The following is an 18,165-nucleotide window of genomic DNA, read 5'->3' on the forward strand; positions in this document are numbered from 1 at the left end:
GGTGGTCAAAGTGCTGGATGTTGTAGCACCTCAATGGATATGGTGTTAAGTTTTCTACAGGGAAAGTACCCCATATTCCAAGGTTTAGGGTAGTTGGAATTGGCCGATGAATGTGCAGGATTACTCTGGGTGGGGAAGTTCCTACCGCCCTTTCAGCGTTCAGCTGTAGTGATGTTTCAGCATCTGGTCAAGAAGTTGAATGGCATCTTCACTGAGTACCTGCAGACTGCTGCCTTCCCCAGTTTCTTTGGAGGATCCAGGAAGGTCAGGAAGACTTCCTTCTTTAGAACGTTGAAACTTGCTTGGTCCATTGGGGTGATAAGAATGTGACCGTCAGTGATGGGTTAGAAGCAGCGATAGCTGCTAATGCTGCTTATGAAGGGGCTTCTCCAGTGGCAGGAAGCTTGAACTTTAGCAGTTGATTGGGATCCACTTAGGTGAGTTGAGTAAGGCCCACGGTACAGTTACAGTCAGGTGAATAACTGTCTTTAACTAGGGCAGGTACAGGAGCTGGATCAGTGGCAGGAAGAGGAGCTGGATCAGTTGCAGGGACGAGAGCTGGAACAGTGGCAGGCACAGGAACTGGATCGGTGGCAGTAACTGGTTGTTAATTAAAAGGAAATTTGAAAGGTTTTTAGTTGTAGAGACAGATGCCAACAGAGGAAGGATGATGGTGGTAGTGGAAGGGGGCCATCATGTCACGGTTAGTGGTAGTATGAAGGGGTTGTAAGGCCTTTGAAACGTAGGGAAATGTTGCAGATGGGGTTGTCCAACCCTTACTCTCTAGGGTCCCTGCGGAATATTTTAGTAGTAGAAAAAGTTATGGAAAAATACAGGGGATGATGTGTATAGGGCCCTACGGTGAGGGGATGAGATGGATTTTGATGGGAGTTTCAGAGGTTATGTTACCTCGGTGGAGGTAGGTTTGAAAGCAATTGTCTGTGGATTTCTATGTTTTCGACAATTGCTTTTACCTATGTGACTGCAGTCTGCCTGGCATATTGAGTTGATGTCCACTTGAAGGTTACCCCTCAGTTGTGTTGTCTCCCTACATTCTTGTAGGTAGTCCAAGAGGGTCTGTTGTGGTGTGACATCACAATATTTACAGGGTATTTCATTGGTTTCTAATATCTCCATATTTGCTTTGTCGCCCAGCCTGAGTCTGTGGATGCATACAGCCAGCTCTCTTGGTGTGTGTCTGTCAGTGGGAGTAAGCACTAGGTCGGTGGCCCAATTGTAGGCTACCATGTGGCAGAGGGGGAGTTATTCCCTATCCACTTGCGTAGGTTCTTGATCAGATTTTCATTGAGCTAGACTGGAAGGGGATTTTGCATGATATTTTGGGCTTGAATTGGTCACAATTGTATAGTAGTGTTGATCCTGTAGTCCCTTTGAATGAGAATCTAGTCAACATAATTGATAGACGTTTCCCTCTTCATGTACTAAGGTACCAAGTGAAGAACAAAACGTGGTTCAATGATCATTGTAGACGTGCTTATTTGGAGAAGCAGGAGGCCTATCATCTTTGGAAGGGTAACAGATCAGATTTGACCTGGAATAACTATACTCAGCTTAGAGCTTTTGCTCAGAGAGTTTATGCTTCAACTGAAAAAGAATACAATGTAACCATAAAAGAAACCTTTTCTTGTACAACCCATGAGCATAAGTGGTGGACTACCCTTATATCTGCACTCTGGTGTAGATGCAACAGTTCCTCCTTTACTTAAACCAGATTGCTCTGTCACTCACTGGTCAAAGGAAAATGCAACCATTTTGGCAGATGTGTTTGACAGCATGCAGAGTAATGAGAAACTCGAACTTCCTCATTCCTGTTTTCCTGAGGCTAAACTAACTAGTTTAGCTTTTCAATCTTGTGAAATTAAAGCTCTCTTGATAGACCTTGATGCTTATGGAGGTGTAGACCCAAATAGTATTTTTCCTTTGTTTTTGTTTTTTATAAAGACTGCAGATTTCTTAGCTCCAAAGTTATCTGTTATTTTGTGCAAGTTAGCATGAGGAGATTTCAGCACTTGTTGGAGAATTGGTCATGTTACTCCACTATGTAAATGCGTTTGTGGCAGCTCAAGTCCAAGTGATTACCGCCCAATTTCTATAACTCCCATGTTATCTAAAATTTTTAAAAGTCTCAATAGGTTTGCTGAAGGTAATTATCTGTTCCCTGGTTTGCAATTTGGTTTTCGTAAAGACCTTGGAGTATTTGATACCCTTCTTACAATCGCCAATGCTGTACAGAAAGCCCTTGATTGTGGTCAGGAAGTTTGTATGATTGGCCTTGATTTTAGTGCTACCTTTGACCGTGTTAATCAGGATGCCATTGTTTTCAAACAAACAGTTTGGAGTGGGTGGGTCGATTCTTAGCATAATTATTGATTTTTTAAGTAATAGATCGCAAAGAGTTGTTGTTGATGGGCACCATAGTGAGTATAGGAATGTGATATCTGGTGTTCGTCAGAGTTGTGTTCTTGATCTATTACTTTTCATACTATATACACATGACATGCGGTTTGGTCTATAAAACAAGCTTGTTTCATATGCAGATGATGCTACTCTTTTTGCATCAATTCCATCTCCGGAATGTAGATCTGGGGTTGCTGAATCCCTTAATAGAAATCTAGCTAAAATTAGTGCATGGTGCAAATCTCAACGTATGATTGTATGTAAGTCAAGGACAGGGGCTCCTCAACATCCAGATCTCAGCATTGATAATGTTCTTTAACTTTTTATGACTTAAAATTTTAGGTGTGATTCTCGACAGCAAATTTGCTTTTAAGAAACACATTATACAAAAAAATAGGCTTATTGAGAAAGTCTTTCAAGATTTTCGGTGATCAATCTATTCTGAAGAAGTGTTTTAGTTCTCTCATTTTACCTTGTTTCGGGTATTGTTTTCCTGTTTGGTCTTCAGCTGCTGATTCTCATCTTAATTTGTTGGACAGGAACCTACGGTCTATTAAATTAATCTTTGGCACCGTCGTTCAATTAGTTTATGATGCATATTGCATAAGATTTTTTTTTATAATTTTGACCGTCCTTTGCATTCAGATCTTCCTCGACAGTTCCATCCTCTTCGTAATACTAGGTATGCAGTTAATTCTAATAGTCAGGCCTTCTCCCTCATGAGGCTCGATCCTACACAGTACTCTAGAAGTTTTATTCCAGCTGTGACCAAGTTGTGGAATGATCTTCCTTATCGGGTAGTTAAATCAGTAGAACTGGAAAAGTTTAAACTTGCAGCAAATCTTTTTATGTTGAACAGGCTTACAAAAGTCCTTTTATAGTTTATATATCAAATATCTGTTTCAATATTGTTAATGTTTGTAAAATATTTTATTTTAATTTTTCATTACTTTTTATATCGTTTATTTATTTCCCTACTGGGCTATTTTTCCCTGTTGGAGCCTTTGGGCTTATAGTATCTTGCTTTTCCAACAAGGGGTTTCTTAGCTAATAAGAATAATGATAATAAAAGTGAGCATATGATGCTTATTTAGTTTCTCCTTTTTGATAATTTTAGATACATTGTGTATCAACGCCCTGTCTTTCACACTTGACACTTGAATTCCTTTTGTTATGTGTGAGATGTTTGTATCACTACAAGGAGTCATGTATATATCTTTGTTTGGTACTTCAGCTGAAGACACTACAGTATAAGAAGCTGGTAATGTTAATATGCTCCTGTCACTTTAAGGGTCAAATGGACAAACTCTGCCTTTTGAATCCATCATATGTCATACAGGGATGATTTGTGAGGGATATTTTTGTACCATGAATTTAACTGTTTCCTTTGATCTATTGTAAGGACACGTCCTACAACGCTTGCAGCAATATTATCATCTTTGTATATATTTTTCTGTACATATATATTAAGTCCGGCTGAGAATCATCTGCCCTTCATTTCTATATACATTTCATTATTATATGTAAGCGTGAGCTTTTATATTTATTGTAATGTTAACTGTAGAAAACACATATGCCCCGCATTTTTCACCTGTTCACGGTCGGTCAGTCACCTTTTTACTTTGCCGTCCACACAGGTCAATGTACTTTGCCCTTGTCGGAGATAAAGCATCACTCGTCTATGGTCTGTCATCTCGAACTCTCACACTATGTTATGTTAAAGTTAATTCTAGCATTTATCAACATCACCCGTGATCAAGGCCTCCCTTTGCATATTTGTTGGAACAACCATGCCGAATTGTTGGAATTGTATTGATGCATTAACTTACAGATCTAATGAAAATTCACAAACTGTCATAAGATACACACCGTCCAATAGAAAATAAATCATTTACGAGCTTCTTAGGAGGATTTAAATTTTATAATTTTAACCAAATATTGAGTGTAGTGGGAGTTTCACATACTGTGCAAATATACATCTGATTACCCAATAGTTTAGCCAAGTGTTTCATAGTATTGAAAATTACAAGATGGAAAAGTGAACGTGCAACTTTTTCCCTGGTACTTTCAGAATGTTATGTGGGACTCAATATTAGGGCCAAGCAATGTTATTTTTATTAAAGCATAGATAGGAGATGGGACTGATTCTATGAGGCACTCTTCGGAAAATTAACTTGTAAGAGATTCTTGTGAATGTCAAGCATCTCCTAAATGTATTTGCTGCTTTTGAAAGAGTTGTTGCTTTGTCATCTTCCAAAGCATTTTCGCAACACTCGGATAAAACAAATCCAGCAGAGCTACTATATGTAACCAGTATATCTCTTCCTGCATTTTGTTCAGTTAATACTGGGAGTTCTTTCAGCAGTCGCTCTTCAAGTTTTGTAGGAATACTTCCAGCTCTTCAAGTGGATCTCAAGTGTTCAACCTATCCTCATACAAATTTTTAATATATCCTTCGTTTTCATGAACATCCGCAACTAGCTAAGCTACTGCAATTGCTTGACATTAACATAGGTGAATTTTCACTGCAACTGGTTTCTGTAGATTTACCTGACGTCGTTTTTCGGTCCTCTGAACTAGCAAGTGTATATACCAAGGTCTATAGATATGGTATATGTTATATAGTTTGTACTGTAATACTATATGCGCTACGGGTATTAAGGCTAATGTTGCACTGTATTGCATTGTTAGAAGTGTTTCGGCACAGTTCATAGGTGTAGTAGCGTATGTTATGAAGGATTTAATCATTCATTAATTGCCCTAAAGTTAGGATGTGATTCTAATTACTTTTCTATTGCAGTAGGATTCGATCTTTTTGAGAGGGATGCTCCCTTTGGTTTTTTGTATGTATGGGAGCGAGTTTTGTTTACATAATCTCACTTGAGAGTCACAAGTTGTTGGGTCAAGACACGAGTTTGCATCCATAGCATGAGTATCGGATGCAGTGAATAACCTTGCTATTAGTTGGGAACTCTTTGTTTTTGTAGCAAAAGTCCTAAAAGTAACATCAGTGTCAGCTGTTGATGCCTCGATTAATTTTTCTGTAAGGCAACTATCATGCAATACACCCTGGGACACATCATAACTAAAATGTGAAGCATGGATAGTACAAGTCTCTTATGGACGCAGGTTTCCATCTTCTAAGCACACCAATTTGATTACTGTCCATATCTTGGCGCGAGTAAGCTTTTGGGCATTACATTTTCCTCTGTTCTTTCCATGAATGACATTCTTATTATCAAGTATTGTTTTTTCTATGCCGTGGGCATCATTATTAATTTCTAAGCTACAACCCTTGTTGGAAGAGCCCAGGGGCTCCAACGGGGAAGATAGCCCAGTGAGGAAAGGAAACAAGGAAAAATTAAATATTTTAAGAAGAGTAACATTGAAATAAATATGTTATATAATTGCTCTTGCTGAATTCCATTACGTTATATAACAAAGATATGCATATACAAGTAGCCATTTTCAGCAGAGGTTGTCAGTTTTTAATTTGTTTCTGTTTGGCACAAAGAGCAAGTGTTCCTGATAGTTCAAATAGCCTATACGGAATTGTGATATCACTCTGTGTCATTAATGCCTGTAGCAGATTTTTCGGGCAATTTTAACTTAGGTATCTCTTTCATTCACGTTGTAATTGCCTTAAAAGAAAAAAAAAAATCTTGTAATAACATATATAGTTACTAAAACATTAAAAGATAAGTATCACTTCATATTCAGCAATAAGATACGATTTAAAATCATATACCTTCAATTCAGTGGTAATAATCCACTATGAGCATGCCAAGCCTTATCTGTATCAATTACCAAACCTCAAAACTATAGGAATAATCCCTTAAATAATCTAAATTTACAAAATAATCTCCCCAAGATATGACCATTTTGAATTGGCTTCAATATAGCTGCCCCAGGTTGCCCCTGCCTCATTATGTTTTGTCATGACCAAAGGAAACTGCATGCAAAATTTAACAATTTCTGCCATAACAGAACAATTTTTCAACAAAACTGTTCCACAGTCTCCTTTTTTTGAGAGCACCAGCATTTCTGTGATATTTTTTTCCCTGACTGTCGGATTTATTAGGTTTCTTGTTCCTAAACCTGCATTATTCTTACTTCATTTTCAGTATTATTCATTGTTTTAATATTTGGCGTTGAATCTTGCTGATTTTTATACACTAGAGACTTCCACTTCGTGGACCCTATTTCAAGGCCTTCCTATGTTTGATAAAGTGTAGGACTACTTTAATTATATTTTTTTTTCATGAAGAAAATTAATACATTATTATTATTGATGTAATTGAATGGAAATTCATCCTACATTAACAGTCTGTAACTTGTGACTAAAATCCATGATATATGTACAATTTTATGGACTGATTGTATATATATATATATATATATATATATATATATATATATATATATATATATATATATATATATATATATATATATATATATATATATATATATATATATATATATATATATACACCAGCTTTATTACCTGGTTTTGACAAGGATAGATTCAAAATCATTCGTCATTCATTACAATAGACTACATACAAAACGTAGACACCAAAAATTCAAATTTTTGTGTTGCGTCATTTTTCCGGTTACGTAAGGTCATTTAGACGTTGGATTGTATTTTCTGCTGGGTAGTGTTGAAAACCGAAAATATCACCGTGGACAACAGAATATATTCCCTGAATGAACCAGTTGATAATAGTATTAAAATTTAGAAGTTGAATTGAATACCTAATATTGGCCGTCAATTAATAATAATGAAAATAGTACTGGTGACCTAGAAAAGTTCAAAGTAGGAGCAAATGTTGTTATGTTGACTAGGTTGACATGAGTCTTTTTTATTGTTTATATATGACATATCTGTTTTATAACGCATAAGTGATTGTACAATACATCATCATCTACATCCACCATTACTATATATACCATTGCAGGACAAAGGCCTGAGACAACTCCATCCACTCCCTTACGTTTATGGTCTTTACATGTCAGTCTTTTCCCTCACATTTTCCTAATTTGTCAATCCATCGTCTTCTCTTCCTTCCCCTACCATCTGCCATCTCTTGGGACCCATTCTGTTATTCGTAATGTCCATCTCTTATTTGCCTTTCTCATTATATTGTCCTGTCCATGTCTCTTCTTGCATGTTAGAATATCCTTTAGTCTTCTCTCGTATCCATGTTGCTCTTTTTATGTATTTTAATGTTAACCCCCTCATTACATTTTCCACAGTTTTTTTTGAGTTTCTGATGCATAACTCTATGCGATAGGATTGTACACCATTATTCATATTCACGTAAAAGAAAAAAAAAATATTCCACTGGCCCGTAAGGGGATCGAACCCTCGACATCCGCGTTATTAGCACGGCGCTCTAACCAACTGAGCTAACAGGCCCATGTGAGTAAAGGAGAAAATTACAGATTTACTTTATTTTTTGGAAGAAAACTACAGACGACATTGAGAGAGAGTTCAATCCAATATAATGACATTTTCGTGTAAGGATACTCATTCTTCATTGTTGAGTCATTGTCAACGATGAAAGTCCAATGCCATCTGTAAATCTTTGGGTAGCGGATGACAAAGTTTTTAAAGAAAAAGTACAAACCAGATCAGATCAGATCACACAGTTCTAAAGGAATAAAATCACGCTTAGAGGGAGACAGCTCTGAGTTTTAGATTTTAAATAATGTAGTTTCTGAGAAGGTAACTCGGACCCTTTGAAATAGGAAGAACTTCGCTGACCATGTAAACAAAGTTCAAAGAAATTATAATGGCGTTGATCTTTTTCAAATCTAACTGGTATGTCAGTCGGCGTGGTGATAAGTAGAAGCATATTCTGCGTAGTGATGTCACACTAGACAAGTGCCCGTCAGCCTGTAGGTTAAAGATGTGGGAAAGGATGTTGGGAAGAAGTTTTGGGAGGAAAATGGAAGTATGTAGGTTTACAGTAGTTTAGTAGTAATAATATCTATAAGGAAAAATTTATTGAGGTTAAGATAAATATTTACTGAAATGAGAGAGAGAGAGAGAGAGAGAGAGAGAAGTAGGTGTTCTGGAAAATAAAAGTTTATATTGACGAAGGGGTAGAATGAATAATAACTTTAATTTGTAACCTAATAGATTCGAGGCATGAATATAAAATTAGTTATTTTCAGATTACTCCATTCAACATTAGTGAGTGAATAGTGAGTGGACAGGGACTATTCTTAGAAAAAGAAAAAAAAAAACGATAGCATAACACAACTTTAAATACTCCCTCACAATCAATAACATGAAATTTTATCTCAAGGCATATTTATTTAAATCTCTACTGTTCATTTCGATCCCTGACTAACTTGGCGATGCATAAGCTCCTTGCCACATATCCTAGACATGGATATTTCATTGATGTCTGTTTTTGCAATACAACTACCAATATTCTGTAACGATTTTTTAAGGCCACTCATGAATGGCAGAGACAAGGTATTGGCTGCTGACGACTCAGTAGATAGACCTATAGGCTCCCCCAAATCCCCCATCCTTAGCTCACAAGGATGGTGAGGTTGCAGACACCAAAAGACTCAAATCTCAGTCTGGCGATCCCCAAGCAAGGACTTCACTGTTGATTGTGCTGCTTTTGAAATTTCCTGGTTTTCGTAATTTTCATGCAAGTTCTTGTCACCATATCAACCTCTACTTCTACATCCATATCTATATATTCATGCAGAAGACTAACTAAACAAAGTTCCAGGGAAAGTTCCGGATCACGTACAGTTTCACTGGGTGCTTTAGCCACATAGGAATCACGAAATATTTTCAATTTGGCATTACTTTTATGTCTTCCAGTTAACAAAGCAAAATCTTTCCCCAATATTTCTTCAGCCGGTACTTGAAACTAACAGCATCCGGGTGATCATAAGTATTGTCCATCTGCCTAACAGAAAGAAGAACAGGTTGTTTTGATTAAATTTCCTTGTTATGAAATTAGGTTGATAACTGTTTTAATATTTCGAACACTCTATGAGGTAATTTACAAGACCAAATTATTCCTTTTTGAAAACTGCAGTGGCATGGATTTCTTTAATTTCAAAGTTGACGTCAAATTTACCATTCTATGCCGTGTGATTGTTTTCATTTGATAATGCATACAAAATATAGTTTATAGTGATAAGGTATTTCACCATGCAGTTGGGAATTCATGAGATGGAACCACTGATCAACAAAGATTATAAAGTTAGCAGTGGCATTTTTTTTTTTTTTTTTTTTTTTTTTTTTTTTTTTTTTTTGCACTGCAACAGTCCTTTCTTGTGCAACTCTTAGACATCCTTTACCTTATCTCGCTTAACTAATTCCCTGCCTCCCTATGAATCTCCTACCCCTTAAGCAGGCCATTGGAGGTAGTAGGTTGGCCAGGGCACCAGCCACCCGTTGAGATACTACCGCTAGAGAGTTATGGGGTCTTTTGACTGGCCAGACAGTACTACATTGGATCCTCCTCTCTGGTTACGGTTCATTTTCCCTTTGCCTACATACACACTGAATAGTCTGGCATATTCTTTACATATTCTCCTCTATCCTCATACACCTGACAACACAGATTACCAAATAATTCTTCATCACCCAAGGGGTTACTGCACTGTAATTGTTCAGTGCTACTTTCCTCTTGGTAAGGGTAGAAGAGACTCTTTAGCTATGATAGGCAGCTCTTCTAGGAGAAGGACACTCCAAAATCAAACCACTGTTCTCTAGTCTTGGGTAGTGCCATAGCCTCTGTACCATGGCCTTTCACTGTCTTGGGTTAGAGTTCTCTTGCTTGAGGGTACACTCGAGCACACTCTCCTATCTTATTTCTCTTCCTCTTGTTTTGTTAAAGTTTTTATAGTTTATATAGGAGATATTTATTGTTGTTACTCTTCTTAGAATATTTTATTTTCCTTTTTTCCTTTCCGCACTGAGCTATTTTCCCTGTTGGAGCCCCTGGGCTTATAGCATACTGCTTTTCCAACTAGGGTTGTAGCTTAGTAAGTAATAATAATAATAATACAGTCAGAGGACTGACGTGCTGATTTTAACGAGATTGGCATGAACTGTCCAATCTTTATCGTTTATGGTGGTTAAAAAGGACAAGTCTCGCAAAACGAGCCAGTTCTCTCATCTTTTCAATGTGTTCAACTGGATAGGTCTGTCTAGCCAGGACTTGTAGTATCCCCTGCCAGCCTGTGGTGTGTGTGGGTATGGACTAGCATGAAGACTATGTTGACTTACTTATTTGGACATGTACAGTATTATATGGCCATATCTTGTACCTTTATTAGAGAGCCTTTCCAGCTAGCAAGGTAAGGATTAGGTTGCACTTTATAATCTTCTGACTTACTGTATTGAAGCCATTTTTGCTTAATCTTTGTTATATTATAGGAGACTGCTCTTTCTATGTTGTAGAGTCCCACAGTTAAGTCAACAGATTAATGAGGGTATTAATCCTGTACAGGTGGCAATGGGAGGAGATAATAGAGAAGTTTGGAGGAGTAATGTCCAGAGCTAGGTTTCATTTAAGTAAATGGGAGGAGGAAGGCAAGGAATTACTTTGGGGCAGCATTAACGAAGGTTTTAATCCAACTAGAAATGTATCCTATCTAGTACAGTGGTAACGTGTTTGCCTCGCATTCGCGTGGCAAGAGATCGATCCCCGCCCAGGGCCGTGAGTTTGAGCTGTTTACTGGGGAGGCTACTGCTGTGGTAGGGCACCACAGTGGGGGGTTGGGCTTGCCCGGCTGACGTTCTGGTGAGCATCTATTCTGATGGAACTGAAACCAGACACCTTTAACAAAATGTGACCCACAGAATAAAATATCATGTTATAGAGATACTTTTATAATTTACTTTGAATTTTCTCTTCAAATAATGTAAAGTCTCTTCAAATACACATGTATGCAGCTTGCATTATGTGTATATCCTTCAGTTTGTTATTAATTTCATTTAATGTAATCTTTTGCTCTCTAACGATGATTTTGTTCATGTAAACATTCACAGAATATATGTTTATGATTTTTTCAGATTTTTTGGCAAATATTAGAAACTAAACTTATATTCCAGAGTTTAGTCAATTGGAGCATATAGCTTGGAACATTTTTTTTTATCCATCGATAGAGGATGATGATGATAATAATAATAATATTATTAGTAGTAGTAATAATAATAATAATAATAATAATAATAATATCTCATCCCATGAACCACCTAACCATGTAGTCCTCTTGAAATGAGCAGGTAAATCAGTAGCTTGGGAAAAACCCGCCTCCAGTTCTTTGTGTGTATGGCTTGCTCAACAGGTTCCTCATAAGTCATCCTCATTCCCTCCCCACCATCCATCCTCAACTTGTGGCCATACCATCTCGGTCATGACGCTCTTATCGCCTTTGTAATCCGTACTTTGCCTACAATTCTTTTTATTTAATTTTAAAATTTTTCAAGCAGTGATATTCCCATAATCCACCTCAACATATTCATGTGTTCTCTCAAGCTTAGTAGATTAGTAGGACCTAAATCATGTGCAATTGATAACATATTACTTGATCACCTACTGTTTCCACTTTCTGTATATTATCCATATTCTAGGCATCAAATTGAAAATAAGTAAGGTGCTTCAATTGGCCAACTGTGCTTCTTAGTATCACAGCCTGTATGTACTTGTGTCGGTCCCCTTATCATATCTCCAATATTTGCTAATACTCATTTCATCTCCATGTGACTAAGAACTTTTCTTTGTAATCATCCCTCGTAACGGGAAATATTATTTCTGTGTTGAAGCCTGGGGATGGGCAAGGGGCCTCTCAATCTGGGGAATAATTCTTTTTTTTTCTTTTGAGTTTGACTCAAAATTTCTCTCATACTTTTTCCAAGGGTTATCACTACTTCAGCCTCCTCCATGCTTTTATTAACAGTCTCCTACCTTGCTGTCCAATCTCACTGAGTAGATTTTTGGGAAGGGATACCATGGCTAGGACGAGTTTTTTTCCAAAACAATTTGTGGGAGCTGTAGTGGTCTAACTACTACCCAATAATGTTTGGCAGTAGAGTGTCAGTGTTCCTATATTGTCTTGCAGATCAATTCTCATACAGAAATTTGGTTCTCAGATTCCAGGGTTGGGCAGGTTTTTGTGAGATAGGACTCGCAATTTTGTCCAGTTTGCCGGCCGCGATGGGTAAAGCAGGAATGATTGTGTTCTTTAAGGGGACTTTGTTGTTGGGGTATTAAAGCCAACACTTGTTGTTGGCACAGGCCTTTCCCTTGGTTGGCCCGTAGATATTTAAGGGGACCGTCCACTATGTCCTCCATTTTTTCTAATTATTCAAAATACACCATTTCACCTTCATCATCTAAAATTTCACGTTATGTGATCATAAACCTTTTTATTTTATTAGCAAAAATCATGATTTTAAAAATTTTTTTAGGTACATTTTTCTCCACTAATATGACACCAATTGTATTGAAAATCATACCATCAAAACTTCTTTATAAACCGAATAATTCTGCATGAAACATTTTCGATTTTCCTTTTTCATTTTTTTAATGATATTTTTCTTAATTTTCTTCGCCTAGACACAAAATAATCATGAAAAAAAAGAGAAAAAGGTAAATAAAAATTCTTTCACACAAAACGGTGGGATTTTTATTCCTCTTTTTTGATATCTTTCTCTCTAAGATTGAACTATAAATAAGTGAGAAAAATGTACCGAAGTTTAATTAGGTGTTTTTGAGTTATGAGCTCACAAAGTTTTATTATGAATGTTCGTTTTTTTCCTTAAAAAAATCAAAATAACATTATTATGATAACTTTGCTTTGTACTTTTATTGTTTATTCCTACATGAAGGCTCCCTAAACGAGGTATTTAAACCCAAACTTTACTGATATACTTGGTGTGAGGGTGTCATGAGTTGCCAGAGTTTTAGTTGGTTCCAGTTTTGTGCTCTTTTTCATGTTCCCTTCTCCTCTTGGTTCTTTTTTGTTGCTTTCTGCTTTCTTTTTTGTTCTTTCTTTGACCTTAGGTAACATTGGCCTCGCTATAATGTTCAAAAGGACATTTTAAAATCACAATGTACATACAAACTACAAGTAGAAACACACATCCATCGTAACTTTATACATCTTTGGAAACTCTGGCTGGTCTTCTCGTAGATCATAGTTTGCGTTCGCCTACCCTCTACCAATGCCTTCCATCCCAGCCAGACGTACGAGATTTTGGAACATGAGTGAAAACAATCCCTTATATATATACAGAAATAAACACGCAAAGACGATGATGTCAAATTCAGTCATGCAGATGACGGAGTAAGGATGACGTCATCATTTAAAGACTGCTTTATCTTGATTATTTATAAAAAATAATGGGCTGAAACGTCAGGAGAGCGTCTACGACATGTTTCTGTATGCATAGAAACAAAACGATTTTAAATTTTTTAAGGTTATGTCAAACACCATAGCAGACGGTCTCTCTAGATGCTCTCAGACCCATCAAGTGGGTAGGACTTAAACTTGAGGCACTCTAATCATAGTAGTATCTCCCATCATGGTAGGGTAGGGAGTGGACATTTGGGAGTTTGCTCTCACGGGTGTGATTGGTGGAGAAATTAGCTCGATGAAAGGCTATTATGATCTCTTATGACTTACAGTCTATAATTTTCTTTCCCTAAAATGCTAATTTTTTCTCTCTATTTTTATCACCCCTGCCCCAAAAGAATACCATAACTTTACCCATGGACCAGCCTTGTGTCAACTTTTAATTCAATTAAGAAAATTCTGCTGACGACCTAGGAACTACATAGTACCATTCTTCCAGTGTACAGAAAAGTGATGCTAATGTAAGGACTTTAAAAGTTATTCATGTATATGATATGCCAATAAATTAGCATTATTCATATATGTGATATGACAATGAATTAGCATTATTTATGCATGTGATGTGCCAATAAATTAGCATTATTCAAATAATTAATATGCCAATAAATTAGCATTATGGATGATTTTTAAACCTTACGGTAAGGTTAGCGAAAAAAAAGGGAATTTCAAGTTAGTACATAAGAAAATAGGTACTATAGAAAGTGAAATGCATGTTAACTTGTGCCAAATTAAGAATGCGGTCTTTCATGCTAAATAACGTAAAAATAAAAGAAAATGTAATGGATATCAAACTGAATTTGCTTTTAAGTTATGGAAGAGGGGTGATTTTTAACAGGGACCTTTGTGAGTTTACTGAGGAAGAAATCTTAGATATGTGCCCTAAAGAATTAAGGAGGGTTCATAAAAATCCCAGAACCACTATGATTATTTTAAGCTTGCCTTTACATTCAGAAACCTCTGCAGTGCTACAATTGCTTTAAATTTGGACATCCATTAAGGATATGTGTGAAAAAAAAAGATTTGACAATTGCCTTGACCTTGAACATGGAACTCTGTTGCAAAGTACAAAATTCGTAGCCAGGATCACAAGTCACCCAATATAAAATGTTCTCAATACCAAATAGAAGATGCAGATGTTCAGATATCTGATGAGGAGTATATGTGGGAAATGCTGGGCGACTTCACAAGCAAATCACACAATGCAGTAGAGGGTCTTGAGAGCCTCAATGATGGGCTGGGCAATGCAGCTGGAGTGATTTATCCATCCTGGCAGGTTCAACCATACTGTTAAGGCCAGGTCTGAGCAATCAGACCAAGACTGATCTTATTTTTTTCTTGCTCTATTGGGATTTCGTTGAGGACTACTGTTGTAAGAACATTAACCAAATTCATTATACATTCCAAATTTAGAAGCAATCACCCTATGACTGACCCGTAAGGTGCAGACTTTAAGAGTCAAGCTTGATGGTCTGGTTTAAAGTCTTCATACTTACTAGTAATGTGTGATGCCAGTAATTACAGTTGGTGGAAGGAGGAATTACTCTCCCCTGACTAGTGTATGTCTACCTAGAGTGGCAGCCCTCACTAATAGAGGACTGGTTGTTTCTGAAAGCCCCTCCCATGTGAACCACATCGGATAAGAGAACTGGTAACCTCTGATAATAGGTTGATAATTCGGCGTGCTATATCTTTGGAAACCAATTTAGAAAGTTTTTATTATGATTATTATTTCTCCCCTGGGGGAGTGGACCGATCCCGAGGTACTGCAATACCGGGCCGATCCGCGGCAAAGGTGGAGCAAGCCCCTAGCACTTCGCCAAGACCCAAAAATCAGTTTAATATCGTAGATCCCACATGGGGATCGTATCAGATATTAAGCTGATAAGAACAGATACTACACTTTGATCTTAGCCAAAAGGCCGAGAAGCGATGCCTCAACTTTCCATCTTGGGACACCCAAATAGAGTAACTGCAGCAATCCGATGTTATTGAGTGAGGGCGAGAAGGGCCTATCGCTAGTTCGGATGAATTATGTTTTTATTCAAACGTATTGTTTAGAACAATCACAATACAATGACAGTTAAACTACCTGATTATCCATATTTCTGTTGTGCCCTAGTAAGTGTAAAGGAATGATAATAGTATACATTATTAAAACTTTCATCTCTAGAGTAACAGCATGCCGTTTTTGCACCGAACAATTCTCGAAGAATCCAATACTGCATTGAAAGATTCAGTTTAAATCTCTTCACTGTTACCCCGATATCTACCATTCTATTACTGATATTGTTTCATTCTTCACATGTGTAGCATGTCTTTGTATTTGAGAGGATAACATCGGAGAATTCACTATATGAAATTTACGTTTGCCGAGACTAAATGTTCATCAAACTGAACATGGATGCCATCTATCGGTCATTAGATATAATACTGGTTGTCTAGCGTTAGTATCAAGTTCACGAAATAGTGAACATGGCCGCCATCTATGAACAATGAAATAAACTATTTGTCTGATGTTAATAGCAAGCAGTAAAGCCATAAATGAAGCATATGGTTAAATATTCGACCGTCATCTTTTTCCGACAACGCCTATTAAATAGCTACATAATGCATAATGAATGGATGAAAGGTATAAAGGTTTTCTAGGAAGCATTATTCAGGTTATTTAAATCTCGTTGCCATTCGGCCTGTTAGCTCAGTTGGTTAGAGCGCCGTGCTAATAACGCGGATGTCGAGGGTTCGATCCCCTTACGGGCCAGTGGATTATTTTTTTTCTTTTACGTGAATATGAATAAATAGTGTACAATCCTATCAGCATTGAGTTATGCATTAGAAACTCGAAGAACTGTGGAAAAAGTAATGAGGGGGTTAACTTTTTCTCGTTTACATCGATAATTTGTGTGCAATCCTACTAAGTAATTTGTGCATCAGAAACTTGGACTAAAGCCCTAGAGTATAATGCTGGTGACAACTCAAGAGCCATGGAAAAAATATTGATGGGGATAGCTTTTAAGAAACAGGAAGAGAGCAACAGTTGTCTGTTTTACTGTTTTTAACAGTTGCTTACCTCATATATACCCCTATAAATACACATCTGTCCAGAACTGCACATTATAGAAATTGCGTTAAATCTACGGACACACCATATTTCTTTGAATTTCTAACATAAGGAATAGCTGATCTTGCAAAGGTGATGTCTCCGTTAAGTTCTTATTTTAATCTTCTATCGCACGTTGATCAAATGAATTATGATTGATATTTAAGACCTTGAGTCAGAGAGCCCTCGGCTGGAGACATGGTCTGGTCAATCTGTGTGTGTGTGTGGTCCTTGAACTGAAAATTGTCCCAGTACTAATTAAGTATGGATACAGAGTAAAAAAGAGCATTGACTGTCGGAAGAAAAATATATATGTAATTTTGTCCATACCAACAATGGGCCTTCAGTGTCTATAAATGTAGGAACTTAAAGTGTGATATAAGATCTAGAAAGCGTATGTATGTATATTTATATATATATATATATATATATATATATATATATATATATATATATATATATATATGTGTGTGTGTGTGTGTGTGTGTGTGTGTGTGTGTGTGTATAGATATATATATATATATATATATATATATATATATATATATATATATATATATATATATATATATATATATAGTGTTCCATACTGAGGCATCATAACTAACAGCATTATGGCCAATGTCTTGTAGAATATATTACAAACGTAACGCTAATGATAACACGTAATTAACTCAAGAAGATGATTGATGATCAGTTGGAGAATCTCAGTGGAGAGTAATGTTGTGTTTATTTTCAAAGTACTGCAGCGTACTTGTACTTTGATGTACTTTATCCAAAATGTTGCAGATTCATCCTTGGGTCATACACAACATAATTACAAAGTTTGGTCAAAATCGATATCCTAGTTATTGTGTAAAGTTGCTTACAATAAACCGGAAAGGAAAAAACTACGATTTTTGCCAAAACATTAAGATTTTGTAGAGAAAATACACTGGACAAAAGATATTAAGAAAAGTTGCGGAAAATATAAGAAGAAATTAAAAACAAGAGGAGGAATGGATGAAAAAATTAGACATAGGTGGGCGGTGCCAATATCTGCTGTAATAGGAGTAAAATTGTGAAGTCTTACGGGTATAGTATTAAGTATAAGTAAATACTAGTATTAGCGAGTGTAAGTTTCCTAGAGATAAGAAATTGGCTATTGTTACAATATTTCTGATAAATGTTCTCGATTATCAATCAGGCTTTCGAATTATGCTAATGGTCAAACTTTGCAGAATGTGTAATTCTTGAACGTTTAG

The 18,165-nt window shown here is 36.6% G+C and overlaps 1 protein-coding gene and 3 non-coding genes across 4 annotated transcripts in view; 2 read left to right on the plus strand and 2 right to left on the minus strand.

Moving 5' to 3' along the window:
• LOC137623343 (uncharacterized) overlaps positions 1 to 18,165 on the plus strand; it is a 1,305,328-nt gene that overhangs the window by 225,117 nt on the left and 1,062,046 nt on the right.
• TRNAI-AAU (transfer RNA isoleucine (anticodon AAU)) lies at positions 7,767 to 7,840 on the minus strand. The gene has a single exon. It is a non-coding gene; the product is annotated as a tRNA-Ile (tRNA).
• Positions 15,564 to 15,755, minus strand: LOC137623906 (U2 spliceosomal RNA). The gene has a single exon (XR_011040668.1). It is a non-coding gene; the product is annotated as a U2 spliceosomal RNA (small nuclear RNA).
• On the plus strand, positions 16,509 to 16,582 carry TRNAI-AAU (transfer RNA isoleucine (anticodon AAU)). Its single transcript has one exon. It is a non-coding gene; the product is annotated as a tRNA-Ile (tRNA).

The sequence above is a fragment of the Palaemon carinicauda genome, chromosome 30 (genome assembly GCF_036898095.1).
Source record: "Palaemon carinicauda isolate YSFRI2023 chromosome 30, ASM3689809v2, whole genome shotgun sequence".
NCBI classification, from domain to species: Eukaryota; Metazoa; Arthropoda; class Malacostraca; order Decapoda; family Palaemonidae; genus Palaemon; species Palaemon carinicauda.